Below are 20,216 nucleotides of genomic sequence, written 5' to 3' on the forward strand. Positions count from 1 at the left end.
TTCGTCAGTTTCCGACAATTTGCAACCCACGCTTGTCCGCGTTTGTCGTGCCACAAATTGTCGGAAACGGACTCTGACGTATGTGGAGAGCCAACAGCTGTACTAATGGCCCTAATTAGCATATGAATACAGCAAACCCGCGCGGCTGGCCAGGTCTGGCTTGAATAACCTACTCAGTATTGGCTGAAACCACTATTCTCAAACAAGTAAAATCGCTCGTGATTGGCAGCAAAACCAAACGTGGCCACGCCAGGCTTTAATTTTCTTACTGAGTATTGGATGGAACCACTTCTTTTTAAACAAGTAAAGTCGCTCGTGATTGGTTGGCATATATATATATTTACATATAAATTTACATATATATATATATATATATATATATATATATATATATATATATATATATATATATATATATATATATATATATATATATATATATATATATATATTTATGAATATATATTTATTCATTCATATATTTATTCATTCATATATTTATTCATTCATATATTTTTTCATTCATATGCTGTGTATTTATGTTATCCTACACTACTACACAATTATTAGGCTACCATCAAGGACATGAATGAATTTATACAGGAAATGAACATTTGCCAGGAAGCTGTTTATGCAAAGAAAGAGCTTTATTAAAACACACACAACTATATACAACGAGAGGATCTGCCCACACATGCGTATCCAAAAATTACAACTTCGTGAACTGTCCGTTTGCCTCCTCAGGGTTGGAGGTAACTGGCAGCATTCCCTCCGAGGCAGGTCCGATGTGCAGACGCCTACTGTGCGTGGCCCTGTACTTCGGCATCGCTTCTAACCGGGACTGCAGCTTAATACAGAGTTCAGAGAGATCCGGCCTATGAAATGGCGGCGGCCATTTCAGAGTTCCACTTCCTCATCAGCTAGCACACTCTGCCTCGATTCCAGCAGCTGTAAAAAAAACAAAAAACAAAAAAACAATTGCACTATAGGATGGGATGCACTGCGTATGGACACAACACATCTATCAATGCACCTGAAAAATAGTCACCAAATAAAGTCTTACTCTTTTTCTTTTCTGAATGCTTGGCAGCTTCCGCGCGCAACGTCTTCTCTGGCTGCGTATATCTGAAGCTCCTGCGTACCGTCTCATAATACGTCTTACAGGCAGCTGGAAAACAATTAAATGAGAGTGGTATGAATAATAGGAGGTCACCACCTCATTATGAGGCGAGATTAGTCTGTGAAAACAAAATGTACAGTTATGATCGATATCCATCCGTATCTATTTCCTTTTATCACAGAATGAAAGCATATTCTTTAACTCTTACCCTTGCTCCGGTTCATAGCGCCTGCAATTTGTCTCCGAGTTGTGAAGACGGCGTACTGCTTCCTGTGAATCACAAAAAATACACTTTAATAAAGCTTGTTCTTGCAAGGCTACTATTAGCCTTAGCTTTAGCTTTTAGCTTAGCAGGGAGTAATCGAACATATATTTACCGCTAGCTTCTCTTCTTTGAGTTCGTCTCTCCTGCACAGTTGTTCGACTGCAGAGTCGCCATCGAGTCCAAGAGGAGTTGAAGGCGAGTTGAACGCGAGACGTCCAGCCATTGATCACGTACCAGCAAAATCCAAACAAAGGAACTGGAGATAAAGTTCTTCTGAGTATAGCTCCTCCAATCATCACATACGAGGTCATTGTTATACGGAAGGACTCGCGAGAACAGCTGCGTCATCATGGTTTTTTTTTGTGTTTTTTTTTGCTTTATTGGCATTTCCCTGTAACAATACAGAGTAATTCAAACATCAAACAATGATACACAGCAGTTGGTGACATTATAACTTAAAAAAAAAATGAGACATAGAATATAAAAAATAAATGAAAATAAAATAAGGGAAACAAACATATAAATAAATAAACAAATAAATAAAATAAACATAAAATAATAATAGCTAGGGTTTACATTGAGTTTATGGTCATTTAACTTTTTGTAACTTCCTGTGCTAAACAGGCTTTAAGGAAACATATTAGAAGATGCAATATTGTATATGTGAGAGAGGAGTTGCTGTAAAACAATGGTTTACCACAGATTTAAAACTAGTAATAGCATAAAGAAATATGAAAATTCTAAAACAGTCTTTAGACTTTTTATCAGCAATTACTATGGGTAGCACAACTTGTGTTACAGAAAATAGCAGGCTTTGGAGATATGTTCTGGAGAATCTTGATTTATACCATACTACAGAACATTTCAAAAGGCTGCTGACTTTTTCTATGTTTATAGGTGAAAATAATAAAAACTACAAAAGAGCAAGTTTGCTGTTCTCCATAAATGTTGGGAAAATTGTTTAAAAGTTTGTTGCATAAGGGTGTGCTTTGGTTGCCCAGTGTTTAGCGCACAAAACCCATGTACAGAAAGATTCCTTAGTCCTCGACATGGATGACCCGGGTTCGAATCCTTGGCCGCATGTCTCTCCCTCTCTCATACCCCCTTTCCTGCCAGCCTACTGCCAAAAAAACGAGACACTAGTGCCGTAAAAACTCCAAAATGTGCTGTAAAAACTCCCAAAAAAAGGCTCTTGCAGCTGTCCAGAGGAACTCCATCTGAAGTTAAGTTATTTTCTCTGTGATATCTCTGTATCTAAGTAACTCTAACTGACTACTTTAAAACATAGCACCTTCTCCTGCACTTTTCTACTAAGCATGGTTTTATTTCTGATAGCAAGGAGTAGCTAGCCTAGGCTAGCGCTAGCTTAGCATTGCTATGGCTTCTCTCTCTCCCTCCTTTGACTCTTTTCCAACTCTTCCTTCTTCCTCTCCTCTCTCCTGCTCTCTGTGTCAGATGTTCAGTTATTCCTCTGCCTCCTTTAGTGTTAATGGGATGTGTAATAAGTGTAGTATTTTTTTAGCTTTGGAGGCAAGGGTCTCAGAGTTAGAATCCAGGCTTCAGGCTGTTGAACATCCAGGAGTTAAAGTAGGCCCCCCACGTAGCTGTCCTCCAAAAGTGCCTGAGCAGCCAGGCGATTGGGTAACTGTACGCAGAAAGCGTAGTCGTGGATCTCTGCCCACTGGTCACCACCAACCCGTTCACGTTTCTAACCGGTTTTCCCCACTCAGTGACACACCCACTGAGAAGCCCACTCTGGTGATTGGCAGCTCCATAGTCAGAAACGTGGCATTAGAGACACCAGGGACCATAGTCAAATGTTTGCCGGGGCCCAGAACGGGCGACATCAAATCCTACCTGAAACTACTGGCTAAGGATAAGGTTAAATACAATAAGATTGTTATTCATGCTGGTGGTAATGACACCCGGTTATGCCGATCGGAGGTCACTAAAATTAGTGTTGCTTCGGTGTGTTCTTCCTGTTAAAAGGGAGTTTTTCCTCTCCACTGTCGCTACAAGCATGCTTAGTGTGAGGGATTGTATTTGAGTCAATGATTCAATGCAATCAACTGGTTTTCCTTAGATAGAAAACTTTGTATCAATTTGACTGTATGATCTGGTTGAACTGTAAAGTGCCTTGAGATGACATGTGTTGTGAATTTGGCGCTATATAAATAAACTGAATTGAAAATTGAATTGAATTAAAAGCTTCTACAACACAATGCTGTTGATGGTAGATTGTTTTGAAGGGTCAGACAGGAAAGCTTTGTAAACAAATCTAACATATCTGAGATGCCGATACCATTTACTGTGAAAGAAAGGACAATGGAGAGAAAATGTAGAGAATAATGTAGGAGTGCTGCTAGAATTCAAGTTCCCAGATCTGTGTTTTCTATTACTTCTACAACCATTAAAACTTATGTTATAAATGTACGTTATTGGCAAGTGAAACCCTGTCAGAGCTCTCCTTAGATATCAGCCCAGTTACAGTTTGCCCTGCAAAAATAATCTGCTCTCTTGAAAATCTCAAACTCTTGCCACATTTCAGGCATCGAACATAAACATTTTTTAGTGAAGAATCAACAACTAGTTTTACCCAATCATGAAGTGTAATTAAGTATATTGGATATTTTTTAAACTTTTTTAACAAATAAAAAACTGAAGAGTGGGGTGTGCAAAATGAATCGGCCCTGTTTACTTTCAGTGCAGCAAACTCTCCCCAGAAGTTCAGTGAGGATCTCTGAATGATCCAATGTCGACCTAAATGATACTAAATAGAATCCACCTGTGTGTAATCAAGTCTCCCGATAAATGCACCTGCTCTGTGATCGCCTCAGAGGTCTGTTTAAAGTGCAGAGAGCATCATGAAGAACAAGGAACACATCAGACAGGTCCGAGACACTGTTGTGGAGAAGTTTAAAGCTGGATTTGGAAACAAAAAGATTTCCCAAGCTTTAAAAATCCCAAGGAGCACTGTGCAAGGAATGCACATTTTACCTTGCTGATTCTGATTCACATTTTACCAACTGATTCTGATTAAAACTAATTTTTGAAATAAATTATTGTGTATTTTTTTTATATAACATTTGCCATTGCTAATGGCATACACAGTAATCTAGCGTACTTTAATTAAATAAATCAATTCAAGCTAAAATGTAAGTTTCTATAATTAGGTCATACTGAGCCTGATCTATTTGTACCATCTATTTGGGGGATATTTATTGCCACACTTTGGGCCACTTAATACCAATTTAGCATCAAATAAATGAGGCAGCCTACCTCAGCATTGTTGCTGACCTTATGTCCTCATGACCACAGTGTACCAATCTTCTGATGGCTACTTCCAGCAGGATAATGCGCCATGTTATAAACTGAATCATCTCAGACTCATTTCTTGAAACTTTTCCACTTAAGTAATTGTGAATTGAGCATATTGACAGACAACATTTAATTTTTTATCTTAAATGCACATTTTTTTAAAATAATTACTGCTCTAAATGTATTGCTCTGTCAGCTAAAGATCTGTTTTGGTCTCTATACTTTAATTAAATCAATCAATTCAAGCTAAAATGTAAGAGGCTATACTGAGCCTGATCTCTTTGTATCAGAGATTTTCTTACCTTTTAGAAAAATGTCACTTGGAGTAAAACTCCCCCTGCAACCCTGATTTGCATTTGTATAGCTCACAGCATGTTCATTTACATGTTAAAGCCTCCCCTAGAATTCCATGGGGGGGAGGCATGGGGGGAACACTGCCTAAGAAAGTCCACGTCAATTTCTGACAATTTACGGGAGTTTTCTGCGATGCCTGCAAATTACCGTAAACTGCCGTTAACCCGAACTTCCACGACAATCTACAGTGCCGCATATTGACGAAAATCCCACTTTTCATGCAGTGTTAGTAGAGGGGTACAGAGCTAAGGCTAAGAGTTAGGATAGGAGATGCTCTTTGAAGAGGTGGGTTTTAGGAGTTTCCTGAAGATAAACAGGGATGCTGCTGTTTTTGTAGTGCTTGGTAGGTTATTCCACCATCTTGGAACATCACATGAATGGTCTGGATTGTCTTAAGTGTGCGGTAGGCCCTGCTAGACGACAGTCCATTGATGACTGGAGTGACAGAGTTGAAACATAAGCCTTTGGTTGATGTAGACAGGAGTAACCAGTGCAGCTGCCAGTGAGTGGTGACGTGAGACTTTTTGGGCTGAATGAACACCAGACGCGCCGCTTCGTTTTATTATACAGACTGGGAGACCAGTCAGGAGTGGGTTACAATAGGCAAGGCAGGAGATAACCATAGACTGCACCAGGAGCTGGGTGGGATGGTGGGTTAGGTTATGGCGAGATCTTTCTTATGTTTAGTAGGTTGAAGGGTCAATATCGAGAGACGGAGGTAACAGGATCTTTGAAGGTCAGCTGGTCATCAATTATGAGATGAGTCAGAGACAGGGATCCACACTTGATGTGAATATTTTGGTGTGTGGCTGCATTGGCTTGGAAAACAAGCATTTGAGTTTTTGAGAGATTTCAGTTGGAGGTGATGGGCTTTCATCTGTTTTGATATGTCAGAGAGACACCATGAGATGCGTGCTGAGACCGTGTGGTCATCAGCTGGAAATGACAGATAGAGCTGGGTGTTGTCAGCATAACAGTCGTGTGGGAAACCACGTGACTGAATGATCTGGTTTCAGTCATCTTTCACTTTTAATGCATTTCATGTCATTTTTTAGCCTGTTCAGGATTCTCACTTGCATATTTTCCCATAATGATGAAAGTCAGGACACTACTCTCATTATTTATTAGCATATCGACCATTTAACTTACACACTGAGGACCTGCAGGCAGGTGAACACATGCATTGACACCTCACCAGCAGAATGAGAGCCAGCTTTGAAGGCAGGGCTGAAGCGAGCAGGTTAGGGAGGGTTTCCAAACAGTCAGTCGGTAAAGCTGAACCATCAATGTTTTTATTTCTACACTTTAAATGCTGTTGTACTGCCTTACTGCGGCTGGAGGTGGATCAGATGCAACATCTCTATGTTTCAATCTGATAGTTTGCAAAGTACGGGAGACATGAACATCACCTCTAACATGGAGAAAAGGTGGAGAAAAAAAAAGAAAGTGGACTAGACTGGAAAAGAGGCCAAAAACATTGATAATGTGGGTGTTGATAAAAGAAAAGAAAAAGAACCTGCCCTCATACAGTTGTTGCATATTATAGGGAAGTGTAAACATTTTTAAAAAACGATCTGTAGATCAGAATCCGATGAGAAGCTTAAATATAAAGGACTTTGATTATATTTCCTGATTTTTTTTTTTATGTAAATAGGCTGGTTACTTTAAATACATTAGTTTATGAATGTAGGTGACAGGTCACTTGCTAATGAACTGTTTTATAAGGAGATGCTGCTGAAAACTGAAGTTTTTCTATTTGAAAACTTTAAGCACTTTAACTGACACTGAATGATTTAAAGTATTTGAACAGACAGATCAGAACATGTCTGATAATGGATCTTATTTTTTTTTTATTAAAAAGTAAAGATGTTTCTCTAAATCAAATGCTGGTTCATTTAAGATTCATGGATTCTTTGTAAATAATCTTGTTGATGTTTTCTATAAAGTATTAATAAAAAGATAATAAAACCTAAAAATAAGCTTTTTTTTTGTATTTCAAGTTTTATTTACTATTGACTATTTATTAAAATAAAGTGAACTTTCAGGGATTATCAGCGTTTTCTTACCGGAGATGATGACCAGTTATCAGCTGATCAGACTCCATAGAGACCCACAGCATCCCTGTTTATAACAGGAGGTCAGTGCGCATTAATCCAAAGGGTAGGTGGGGGCACGTTTCTAAAGAAACACAAATAAATATAAACAAACTGTGGAAATGTAAAATATATTAATGAATTATAAATGTAAAGAATTTCCATGTATAATATTCTTTCCACTTCTGGATTATGGTCCCATCAGTGCTCTCTGGAACATTCAGAAGTTTGGAAATCCTTTTGTAACCAATGCCATCATTACACACTGAGCAAAAACTGGTCGAAAAGACGATATGATTTAAGTCCAAACGATGTCTAATTTTGGTTGAAAAGTGAAAAGCTGTTGACTTCAGATAGTTGAAAAAATACGTTGGAAACTGGGTTTTCAAGTCTTTTTAATGTCTTATTCATTCAGATTTATGAATCTTATGCTAAGATTTTTTTCCGTGGTGTATTTTGATTTTGAGGTTTGGTAAATAATTGACTAAGGTGTCATTATTTGGGAGTCAGATAGAATTATGCTACAGAAGTTCAAAGATTTATAAAACAAAAGAAAAATATTTCCTGTTTACCTTTATTTTCCTATTTTCTTAGATAGTTTACTTTGACTTTACTAGTTACTTTTCACATGGCTATAGTTATGAACCATGTTATATATTATATAGTTATAGTAATTCTCTAATAGATACTGTTCACACCGCTGACTGCACATGGCATTGACTAACAAGGTGGGGATGTGTCCTCCCTTTTATAGCTATGCTCCAATCCTTCTGTTCAGTGATGTTACACTGACAGTAAACAGAGAGAAACAACACGCTACATAGGACTATACTCTATATGTGGCAATGGGAGCCTCGGAGGTTCCTTTGATCGTACCTTGTATTTTTTTTCTTCTGGATGTTTTTGTTCTGTTAAATGTAAGCTCAGGTGCTTAATTATGTCTGCACGACATTAAACTATTCCAGAAAAATCAACATATAAAAATTTTTAAAAATTGCTGGGTTTCTATTTAAATAGCAGCCCATCAGTTAGCTGTTTTCAAATGGTTAATATTTCAGTTTTAATTATAAAGAAATATATAGTCATTTTTGTTTCTTAACTGACTTCATTCTAATGTTTATACTTCTGTTATTGTATGTAAAACCCACTTTATGCCGTCTTCCATGCTACTAAATAGACCATTATGCATTTTGACTGGAATTTACTGCCTGTTGACAACAATTATGCTTGGGTAAATTTAAGGTTTAGTCGTAAATCAGGTTAAATGTTTAAAGAATTGCAGTAATCAGAATCAGAATTACTTTATTAATCCCTTGCAGTAAATTATTTTCTTACAGTGTACCCGTTTACAGAAGAGAGAAAAATAGGACTGTAAATATCATAGGGCAAAATAAAATATAATAAGACAGAATAAAATAAGTTAAATAACAACCCCACACAGTAGAAACTACACCCTCTCACACAAACAGGGCAAAAACAATACAAAAGAATAAAATAAGGTCTCAGTAAACACAATCAACAGTATCCACAATGCTGCTTACCATTGTGGATACATTTTACAGCATTAGCTTTGAAAAGATGTTTTATTAATGATAAATGTAGTTTTATTTTAGGTGGTTTTATATTTAAGTGGTTTTATAACACACTGTTCATTGCTTTGTCCTTTTTATATTAATAATTAATTTCATTTAGCACTGTACAGCACTTTGGTCAGCTTTGGTTGTTTTACAAAAGCTTAATAAATAAAACAAAGCAGTCAGCATTTTTGCCTCATTAACTCTAATTTTTAAATAGAAGAAATACAAAGAAATATAACAGAAATATAGTTGTAGGAACAGTCTTGGTGATTATATATGAGACCAAGGTGAAAACAGACTACAGTGAATAAATGAAGAAAACAGGTGACAAGTTGTATTTGACTGATCAGAGGTCATATTTGTGCAATATAACAACAGAATAAAACTATTTGTAACAAGAAACAAAAGCTTCTATTTATCTATCAGGCTTAAAATGACACAAGCTGCCTGTGAAGCCAGTTTAAAAAGAAACTTCTCTAAACAAGTATGAGCTAGAATACCAGCATGATTCATTTTTAATTAATTCATTTCAGTTTATTTATATAGAGCCACTTGGCAATACATGCCATTTAAACGCACTTAGCAGAGACAATATGGTCAGATTGGTTAAAAGTTTATGTCAATGAAAACCAGTTGAATTTCAGACAAAATTTAGAAAATAAGATTTATAATCTCCTCATTAGATGGCTGCAAGTTTATTAGCAGCTGATTATGTTGTTTTCCTGTTTTCTACATGTAGTGGTACCTTCTACAAACTAACAGCCAGATATTGTCGAATACAAAGGTTAATTTCTATGCTGTATTTCTTTGGTGTTTGATGGGTTTGGCTGCTCTGTTAATCTAACAAACATCACATCCTCTCCATGAACATCTTGTTCTCTTATACTGAGAAAAGAAACAGTTTGTTTTTATTCCAGAACATTTATTACCATAAAGCTCAGCTCGCCCCGAGATCCTCAGCTTTTCATGCTGCAAAGTGTGACTAGTCCACTCCTGCAGGGCACATGCCAGAGCTGACTGGCATGTTTGAGTTCAGAAAGAAAACTGACAGAGCCGGTTGGTTTGGTTCTTTCTGTTACAGCAGCTCATTTCCTTTCCCTTACAGAACTTTCAGTTTGACGAATGACTCCATCCACTCAGCCATAGCCTGGATACAGACTCAAAACCTGAATGCCTTCATTGCTATCTCAGGTGACGTCAATCATATCACCATGGACACAACACTCCCTACATTCTCCCAGTATGTTAACTGTTGCACCACAGAGGAGAGAACCCTCGATCTGCTGTATGCTAATGTTAAAGATGCATACAGCTCCTCTCCCCCACTTGGAAGGTCTGATCACAACCTGATCCACCTAGACCCCTGCCATGTGCTGTTGAGATCATTTTATATTCAATTCCCATCCTTATAAATATATTCCTGCAAAAAGGTATGATGTTGCAGGGCCAGGTACTGAAAAGTGCTTGGAACATGGTCTTGATGCCAGTTTGTTTCAGCCTTTATCCAGTCTCATGTAGAAGGGCTGGTCACATCACAGGTTATTTGCATTACAATAGGGACAGTTAGCAAGGCAGAGTGAATACACAAACTTGCAGAGGGGAGGGGGGCTTTCAGGAAAACTGAACATCTTAAATAGAATAACTGTTTTTCTGAATTAAATCTCCCATTTTTGCTTCTCATTATCCCAACTGCACAGCATCCAGGCCACCAGGTTCCAGGACAGTAACAGCAAAAACATACACAGCCTGTCATAGAAGGCTATACTTTTCTTAGGACATTTAGGCCCCGTCCACACGAAGTCAAAACGAACACAAAACGCTAATATTTTCCAGAACGTTTGTCGTAAAGACGGAGACGTAAAATAAATGTGATCGTCCACACGAATGCATGAAAACGAATGCTGCAAAATGTATGCCAGGCCTGTAAGTGGCGCTGTGGTGCCAAAGCAAAAATAGGTGATGAAATGTTGGGCATGCGCACTAATATTTATACATGGTTGCCCTGCGGGTCCATTTTCGTGGTTCAGTCAAATTCAGGTGCTGAACTACAGTATGTCGTCGATATTGCTCTGTTCTTCCTGGAGATATTCCAGAAGAAGAAGATTCTGTTGTAAGCCCGACAGCAGGGTGAGTAGCATTAGCAGCAACTATTCAACACAGTACGGCACCATTGTTGTTGTGATACTGTGTCGCGCATGCGTGTTTAGAGGCGACGCTATCACGCATGCGTGTAAAAAAAAAAAAAGCGGTTAGAGCTTAAAGATGGAAACGCGAAAACGGCGTTTCAGAATCTTCCCACTCTGAAGGCTGAATAAAAAAAAGATCGTTTACAGACCCCCGAAACGCCGGCTTCGTATGGATGAGAGGCTGGTTTGGTGAAAAATTTGTGCGTTTAGGCCAGGGTTCGGCTTCGTGTGGAAGGGGCCTTAGACAGAGAACATTTTCAAAGTGTTCTATACATATGATAACACAAATAAACAGTTATTAACTTTTCATTATGATTTATAGGCACCTTGTTCGAGCCATTTTCGGTTATTCTGTTCTGTTACAACTTATTAACAATAGAGGGAGCCAAAGCACTACCTGTCGCTGTATCCTAACCCCAGGCTCACACAGACTCCGGTCTTACCGTTGCGGTGCGGTGGGTGCGGCGCCGCAGTGATTCCAAGTCATTAAAAAGACGTAAACCTCTCTCACCGGCTGCTGAGCTGTCCGGCTGCGGTTACCGAGACACTCCGGCGCTGCAGAAAATTCCGCAAGAAAGCTATCCTTGCGGCGTGCCGGAGCCCTCCGCAACAAGCTCTCACAAATATCCTTATTTGGGCCGTGTTATCGCGTGAAGTTACGTGAACTCAAGTGAACTTCTGTTAAATCTCCGGACCTGTTGCCGGAACCGCAGAGCCGCACCGCACCGTAGTCAAAAGGGCGGTGTGAGAGGGGGTGTGCGGGAGTTGCGGTCTCAGTCGGGTTTATTTTAAAGTTTATTTTAAACTGTTAAATTAGATGGCAGTAAATGATTCCTAATCAGAGCTAGTAATCCCTTAAGAATCAGATTAGAGTGAAAAGTCAAACAACAGAAGAGAGATTGGCCTTAAAATCTAGAAGTTACATACTTCACTACGTACAACAAACTGACTCTATGAAACTCAGAGAGAAAATAGAAAATATTTCTTTAAGTCTATAAATCTCCATCTCCAGAATTAAGAACGCAGAAGCAGCATTCAGTTGCATCAGTTATCTGGATCAAACTCCCAGAAGACTGAGAAGATGCTGAAACCCTGAAAACATGATGTTTTAATTTTTGCTTTGGTTCATCTGAGACCACTTCTGGATTTTTGTAAATAGAAATGCCTGAATCTGAGGAAAGTAAAAACAAATAATAAAGGCTCCAATGATCATCTCTCTGATTTTACTGGCTTAGCTTTAATAATCCAAATGGAAAAAGCAGAAAAGTTATGGTCTCATCCAGTGGTGTAGTCTATGTGATACGTGGGTATACGCCGTATACCCACTAGAAAAGCTTGTGAATTTCCGTATAACCATTTAAAAGTGTTGTGAAAACATAAACCGTTTAAAAAAATTTAAGAGGAATGTCCTGAGAAAATACCTGGAAGAGAGTGAGTGATGTTCTATGAGGGTGGTGTGGTGTAGGGAGGGGGTTGCAGGGACGGAGAGCATTGGGCCAGTGTTTTGTCTTGTATGCATGAGTGTGGATGGGTTGTTTGTCCCCTTCTTTGTCTTGTTGTTTGCAGGTCTTGGGAGTGTCCTTGGGATGAGCAAGAAGGGGTTGGACATGTATAAGCTTTTGCTTCTTCCATCCCCTTTTCAAGCCATGCATATGTATTGTTTGTCATTATATGTATTGTAAAATGTGTGCAGGTTTGAAATAAACTTTTTGAAATGAAAAGTGCCCAATAATACGTGACATCGTGTCTATGTGCTGCGCCATCAGTTCGCCACTAAATTCGCTTATAAACTCATCATTGCTCCTCTCCGATGCCATTACCTGATGACATTCACTTCCCTTTACCCACATCTCTCTGCTCTGTGATTAGTTTCTTATTCAGCTGCTTCTTTACGATTAGCTGGGGATGTATGCGGGATGTATGAGGCAGACACACCACTAGTCGAGAGACGCAGCAGCAGTTATGTTACATATATGAAGCGAAAACAAGCAGCACTTTTCAAATGTTTTTATAAATCAGCTGCCAACAAAGTCACAGAGGCAGCTTCAGAGGAACCTGCTAGTTTGACAAGCGAAATCATCGACAGTAGGGTGCATGACAGCGTTACCCCTGGTAAGTGAAAATAAGTTGTTTAAAAGTTAGCCGAATCTAGCTTAAGAAGCAACTGCGTCATTGGGCAGTCCCGCTATTTGCAGTAATAGGACAGTATTTTATTGAGTGCGAGTTTGCAGGACTAACATTAAATCAATGAAAAAAATGTATTTGAGTCAGTGTGGACTCAAATACATTTTGGACCTTATTACTAGGAGTTTATACGTACATTAATTCCAAGGTAACAATTCTGTATCACTCTGACTCCTACATGAGATATTTAGATTTTTTCGCAATCAGCGCCTATGTTTATACAATGGGAGGAAGAGGGGCAGCTAGAGCGGGCCTCTATATAAGGTATTATCTGCCGAAAAACTCGTTTAATTTCATCAATACTTACTAATGAATGAACAAACGAGCCAGTACCATTGAACTGATTAATCCAGGTGTTTCTGATCTCAGCAAATAGTCAGACACACCTGTATTACAGTAATCAGTTCATCCAATCTTGAAATACAGGAAATAAAGGTGCAGTATTAAGTTCAGGAAGTACTGGAGCTGTGCATAAAGCCCATTGATACTGGGGAATTAGTGTACGTACGTCCAAGTTGAAAAAAAAAGAAACTTCTCCTTTAAACAATCAACAAAGTGCAATGCTTTTTTGTACAGTTGTAAAAATCCTTGTTTCCTTTTCTGGATGTGAGCTCCTCCTTCCCTGCAGTTTGGAGTGAGAGCCAGGCTAGGGAATTTAAAAACAGACATCCTTGGTTAGAATGGAGGGAGAAAAAGTTAGGTAAATACCAGATAAACACTGGAGCAGTTATAAAGATTAGTTCATCAATTTATTTATTTACCTTGGAGCGGGGGGGGGGGGGGGGGGGGGGGGGGGGGGGGGGTCGGGGGGTGATATTGAAAGAACAAATGTCTCATCATTGGGATTTGCTCCGGGATCACAGGAAATGTTACTTGCCGCAGAACAGTTGTGAAAATTTTAAGTTCAGTTTAATATAATAATACAACTCTGTGAATAGTTCCGTCTGAAATGAATGAAAATAGTTGTTTTAATGGTTATTGAGTCAGATATGTGGCGGTAATGTTTGGTTTACCTAAAGGTTTTAATCTGTTACTGTGTAAATGGGTTTGGCTGGAATTTAAGGACAGATTCTAATAGATCTGCAGAGTGGGAACTATAAATCTGATAGGATTTTAATTTTTTTATTGTTGTTTTGCACAATATGCTTAACTAAGTATTTTTTGTTGTTGAATATTAGAGATTTTGCAGATATATTTTGTAGATACATTGTTTAGATTTACTTATATATTTCTAACCCTTTTATAGAATAGAAAATCCCTTTATTGTCCCACAATGGGCAAATTTACAGCAGCAGAAAGATTATTGAAAATGGTCACACAGATGAGGACCTTAGAGAAATGTATAAGAATAACATAATAGGGAAGAGTTGAAATATAAAAAATAAAATACTGTAAAGTGTTTTAACAAGTAATTTCCCTCTGGGATTATTAAAGTATTTCTGATTCTGATTCTGATAACAATATAAAACTGTAGAATAAACAACCAATATGCAGCTATGGACATTTTTACAATAATGGATATTTGAAAATAGCAGCAACATCAGAGATGTGCAGAATGACAGCAGCAGGTTATTTAACTGACTAAGGTTTCTATCATTACATTTGATTTGATTTGTTCCTGCTCCCGGTGGTTGGAACCTTTATTCCACTCTGGATTCTTGTTAATGTAGTCTTTGTTCACTTTAACTTTTAAACAAATAAATAAATAAACAAACAGTTTTGAAAACCTCGGTATTCATTCTTTTCCTGCTTTGTGTGTCAACTTTCACGGTTGCTAAGCAACAGAGCATACGGCGATAAAACCCGCCGAAGGGAGGACCTGTTCGAATTTACAGACAGAACTCTTCCGGCCTCCTTATTTTCAAGGACTTCGAAGGATCCAGTCTAGGTAGACCGCGTCCTTGGAGGATGCAGCCCAGGTTTTTGAACAGAGCCTCTGATTAAGAACAGGGCTGCCCGCACTGATGCGGCTCAGGGATTACGTCACACGCAGCGTCGTGCGCAGTGAAATCAGGACATTTCCTCACCTTCTAAAAAAAACCCGGGACGCCCGGGACAGGACGTGAAATACGGATATGTCCCGGGAAATACGGACGTTTGGTCACCCTAAGAAAAGTTTAGCAAATTATATGCTTGGTAAACATTTTACATTAAACATCAATTAAAAAGTTTATTAGTATAATACATATTAAAGTCTGATAGTTTAATTGTCAAGTTTTAGTTAGTCATAGTGCAAAAGTGTAAGCAGTTAATTATGAATGTTATTGTGAATGTATTGATCCACCAGTAGATGCTATTAGTAATACAGGTCTTAAGAAAATTTTAAAGTGATATGAGTATGATAACCTTTATTTACTTGCAGGATGTACTGTTTGCATTACCATAAAGTCAACTGGTGTCCTGCCAGAGAAGAGGGTTTACATATCTGAGGAATGGATCTCCTTCAAGATCCAGTCATCTGGCTCTATTGAGAACAGAGAAGCAGCGCTGTCTTCCCTTCAGAACAAGATTTGGCGGCATGAGATGTCCAGGGCTCATGAAATAGCCCAGGAGCTCAAACAAAAATGTGGTCAAGATTTGGTTGGACATATGGCGAGATCTCTATCAGACACTGTTCTGGCTGAGCCAGATGCTGTTTTTAGAACAGCATACTATAGTCATAGTGCAAAAGTGTAAGCAGTTAATTATGAATGTTATTGTGGATGTATTGATCCACTCAATGGTGAGTTTATTACTTTCATTTTTCTGTAGTTGAGTTAGCGTTAGCTTGCATGGCATGAGATGTCCAGGGCTCATGAAAGGGCTCGTGATGCTGGTTTTCCTTCCGTATGAAGGCACCACAAGCGTCACGTGACGTGACTAAGAAAATGTAACGGGATTGGCTGGGTGTTGGACGCCACAATCCATTGCTAATGTCTGTGACCTGAAGTAACCCTTCCCTTTTTACACTGAATTTAGACGCCGAATTTAAGACAGTGAAATAGAGCCAGTTGAATCTCTGGAGGCTGAAAATTATAAGTTTGAATTTTGAAAGGATTTTTTTTTAAATGCAGATTTTTTAATACTGAAAAACTAAACTAAAAAATGAGTATTGAAAATGTATTCACTTTGTAATAGTAATGTAAATTTTTAGCTTGAAGAGAAAATAACAAATGAAATTTCAACTGTGTAGAAATAATGACAATGAATTTTTTTAGGCCAAAAATGTGTTCTGAATATATTTTAACACTGAAACAGTACAAACATACAACATTTAAATTTCAGTGCCATTTTTAATTCAAATCCTAGCGACACAGATTTACTTCCATATTCTTCAAGCAAGCTGTCTGTCCTCATTGAGAAGGCTACATCTGCCAGTCACAAAACTGCTGTAATAGTCAGTCTTAAAGCCTCTATTGATGGAGCTACTCCTGAATTTTTGTTTCTGGAGCTAGTTGAGTTAGAGAGCCAAACAGCAGAAAGTGTAGAGAAAGCTTTGTTAAACTGTTTGGACACTGCAGGCTTCAGTGACGAGTGGCTAAAAAAAAACTGGATTGCTTTTGTTTCTGATGGAGCTAGTGTTATGTTAGGCAGAAAATTAGGTGTGGCAACCAGGCTGACTGCAAAGTATCCTAACCTTTTCACCTGGCACTGTATGAACCATCGTCTAGAGCTTGCTGTAGCAGATGCTGTAGATGAGGATGCATCTGTAAACCATTTTAAAACATTCATGGAAAAGATTCATAATCTGTACAGCCAGTCCAGCAAAAAATTCCAGAGACCTTTTGGAAGCTGCACAAGAGGTAGGCTAAAATGTTCAACAAATTGGCAGTTTTGAACACACGATGGGTGGCAAGCAGCTTCCGTGCTGTAAAAGCAGTGTGGAGATCCTGCAAATGCTGAAGGAGACAAAACGAGTACAAAAGAGAGGGAAACTTACAGAGGACTTGCACGTCGTTTGCAAAGCAAAGAATTTCTTTCTGACCTAGGATTAATGTATGATGCACTTTCTGAACTATCAAACCTGTCCCAACAGCTCCAAGCACAGTCTGTCACACTTTTAAAAGCAAAACAGCTCCTAAAATATACAATCCGTGTGCTGAGGTCCTTCAAAGATTCTCCAGGAGAAAAATCAGTGGAAGCCATTGAAGCACAGGCTGCAGGACATTTTGGAACTGTTTCCCTAGAATGAAATCCCAAACTAATGTCAATAAATCCAAATCAGTTACTGCAAAGTTTGATCAATAACATTGAGAAGCGTTTCTCATTCGAAGGGGAAATGTTACGTGATTTAAGCATACTTGATTCAAGCAACTGGACATCTAATCCTACCATAAGATATGGTGAGAAAGAGGTAAAGAGATTTTTTTAAGAGATTTAATATTTGTGAAAATCAAGCTGTCAATGGCATGAGAGACATGGTCGAGGACCAAAGCAGGGAGCCTGAAAACCTTAAACCACTGATCACTTGCATGGAAACCATTCCATGCGCCGTATTTTCGCGACTATAAGGCGCATATAAACGTCTTTTTTTCCCTCAAAATGTGCGGTGCTCCCTATGTGTGTTGTTACTGCGGACGTTGTTGAGACCACCATGAGAACGTTAAAGGGGGAAGTGTGGGAGTGGATTGGCTGCCACGCAAATGGACAGAAACTGCTGCCTGTGGGGATTTTTAAGAGAAAGACTTTTCCAGCTGGAGTCGTTATTAAGGCAAATGAAAAGGGCTGGATGGATGAGGAGATGATGAAAGCGTGGCTGAGGCAGGTGTATGTGAGGAGACCAGGTGGTTTTTTCCACTAATAACCATCGCTGTTAATCTGTGACTCCATGCGTGCCCATCTTACAGCTGATGTGAAAAACAAGGTGAAACTAATGAACGCTGTGCTCGCTGTTATCCCGGGGGTCTGACAAAGGAACTTCAAACACTCGACATCAGTCTGAAGCGGCTGTTCCAAGTAAGGCTGCGAGTGGCGTGGGAGCGATTGATGACCGACGGAGAACACAGTTTCAGGAAAAGTGGAAGGCAGCGCCGGGCAAGTTACGCCACCGTTTGCGGATGGATTGTTGATGCTTGGGCTAACGTCTCTGCTGGCACTGTTGTTCGAGCTTTCGCAAAAGCCGGCATTATTTCTGAGGAGCCGCCCCGCACGGAAAGTGACTCTGACAGCGAAGAAGGGGAAACTGACATGTCTGATTTAGGGTAGCTGTTTAATTCAGAAACAGAGGATGATGACTTTGATGGGTTAGATTAATACTTTGTAATAAATACATGAATAAAGCACAGTCATACTCAGTTTTGCTCCCGCTCTATTTTTAAATACGCAGTAGAGGTATTTACACGTAGTAGAGGATATGTATCGGTATATAAAACCTGCGCCCTATAGTCCGGTGCACCTTATGTGTGTCTTAAAAACAGTAATGGCACACATAACTGAGACTGCGCCTTATGGTCGTGAAAATAAGGTAGCACAGCTGAGTGTGAAAGAGGGTTCAGCTTAATGAACAATATCTGTACAGATAAAAGATCTTCTCTGTTGTTGTCAAATATAAGCCATCTCATGATGATCAGTATAAATGGGCCTCCTTTTAATCTTCTTGAACCTAGGAAGTTTGTGACAACATGATGGACGAAACCACCGCTCTGCAATAGAAACAAGAAGACAAGTGAAACATAAGGAGACTCAAAACAAACATGTCTGGAACATTTTATAGACACAGTTTTAACCTGCATAGTACTTCTGTACTTACATGTTGTACTTGATATTTAAGCATGTTTTGTTGTACTGTTTTATAGATACTACGTATTTTCAATACAAAGCCAACAGTAGTACAGTTTGTTGTTCATTGATTCAAATGTAAGCAACAGAGAAATTAAGCAATGTTAAATATGTTTAAAAAAAAAAAAATGTCAATTACATTGCACTTACTGGCGTGCTTAAAGCACAGTATACCCACTACAATAATGTACTGTGATCTTGGAGGTGACTACTACACCACTGGTCTCATCTATCAGGTATTTCTCTTTCTACAATATTTTAATCAGTTTCCTGTTACTTTAGGGTTTCTTTCCAGCATTTTTTTTATTTTTTGGGATCTTATTCTGATCAGCAGTCCCATTGCTGCTCCTCCTAAAACCCGCTCTCTCTGTCAGCAGAGAATCATCTAGCTGTCCCATTATAACCCTGGGTTTCCTCTACTATCTGATTTTATTGGTGTTTTAATAGAATAATCAATTATATTTTAGTCTTTAAATACACTGGAACATAAACCCCTGACCAGGAAACAGAAAGTGGAATTTCAGACTGTTATAATCCTAATGCTAAAATAAACAGAGCTAAGCTGTAATGAAATAATCACATTTTAACTGAATAAAACATCTCCTAAAACGGTCTTCTTTAGCAAAGCTTCATAGAGAAGTTAACGTCAAACTAAATTTCTCAGAACTTACCTTGAAGCATAAAAAGCAGCAGTTTCAGGTGTCGCTGTAATCACAGCTAGAAGCACTTCCCTTCTGTTAACAACAGGGAATCACCTGTGTGACGTCACTCTTTCTGATTGGCTAGAAACTACATTCTTTCTCTGAGTTATAATCAATGAATGTTATCTCAGGTTTCTGTGAATGTTTCATTATAAAGCTGTTCTTGTTTATTTGTTTATTTTATTTTATTTTGTTTATTTTAACTTACACATAAGATAAATATGTATTTTTGTTGTTTTGAAAAATGACAAATTAAATAACATACGTTCATATTTTTAGAAGTTCTGTTGGTAGTAATAGCAAATGGATTAAAGAGTTCAATAAAAGAATAAAATCACAGAAATATTGTGCAATGTCAGCATAAGGAAATCGCACATGTTGTCCTTTGCATGTTGTTCTCTATAAGCCTTATGGGGGATTCACTTCCCCTAAATTATTTTTATTACAGAATAAGTTGGAGGAGACACTGAGAGGAACTGCAGCATGTTTGGAGTCTGCAGCAACTTTCTGAAGACTTTGAGTCTGCATGATAAGCAGAACCAGACATTGTGGACCTACAGTATGGGACAGACATGGGGGATCTGGAGCAACAAGTCATCTCTATGTCATGTGTTTTTCTTTCCAGCCACTGAACCAGGTGAGTCAAATCTGCAGTGAATGA

Source organism: Cyprinodon tularosa, unplaced genomic scaffold (genome assembly GCF_016077235.1).
Source record: "Cyprinodon tularosa strain WSP-4 unplaced genomic scaffold, ASM1607723v1 ctg550, whole genome shotgun sequence".
NCBI lineage: Eukaryota > Metazoa > Chordata > Actinopteri > Cyprinodontiformes > Cyprinodontidae > Cyprinodon > Cyprinodon tularosa.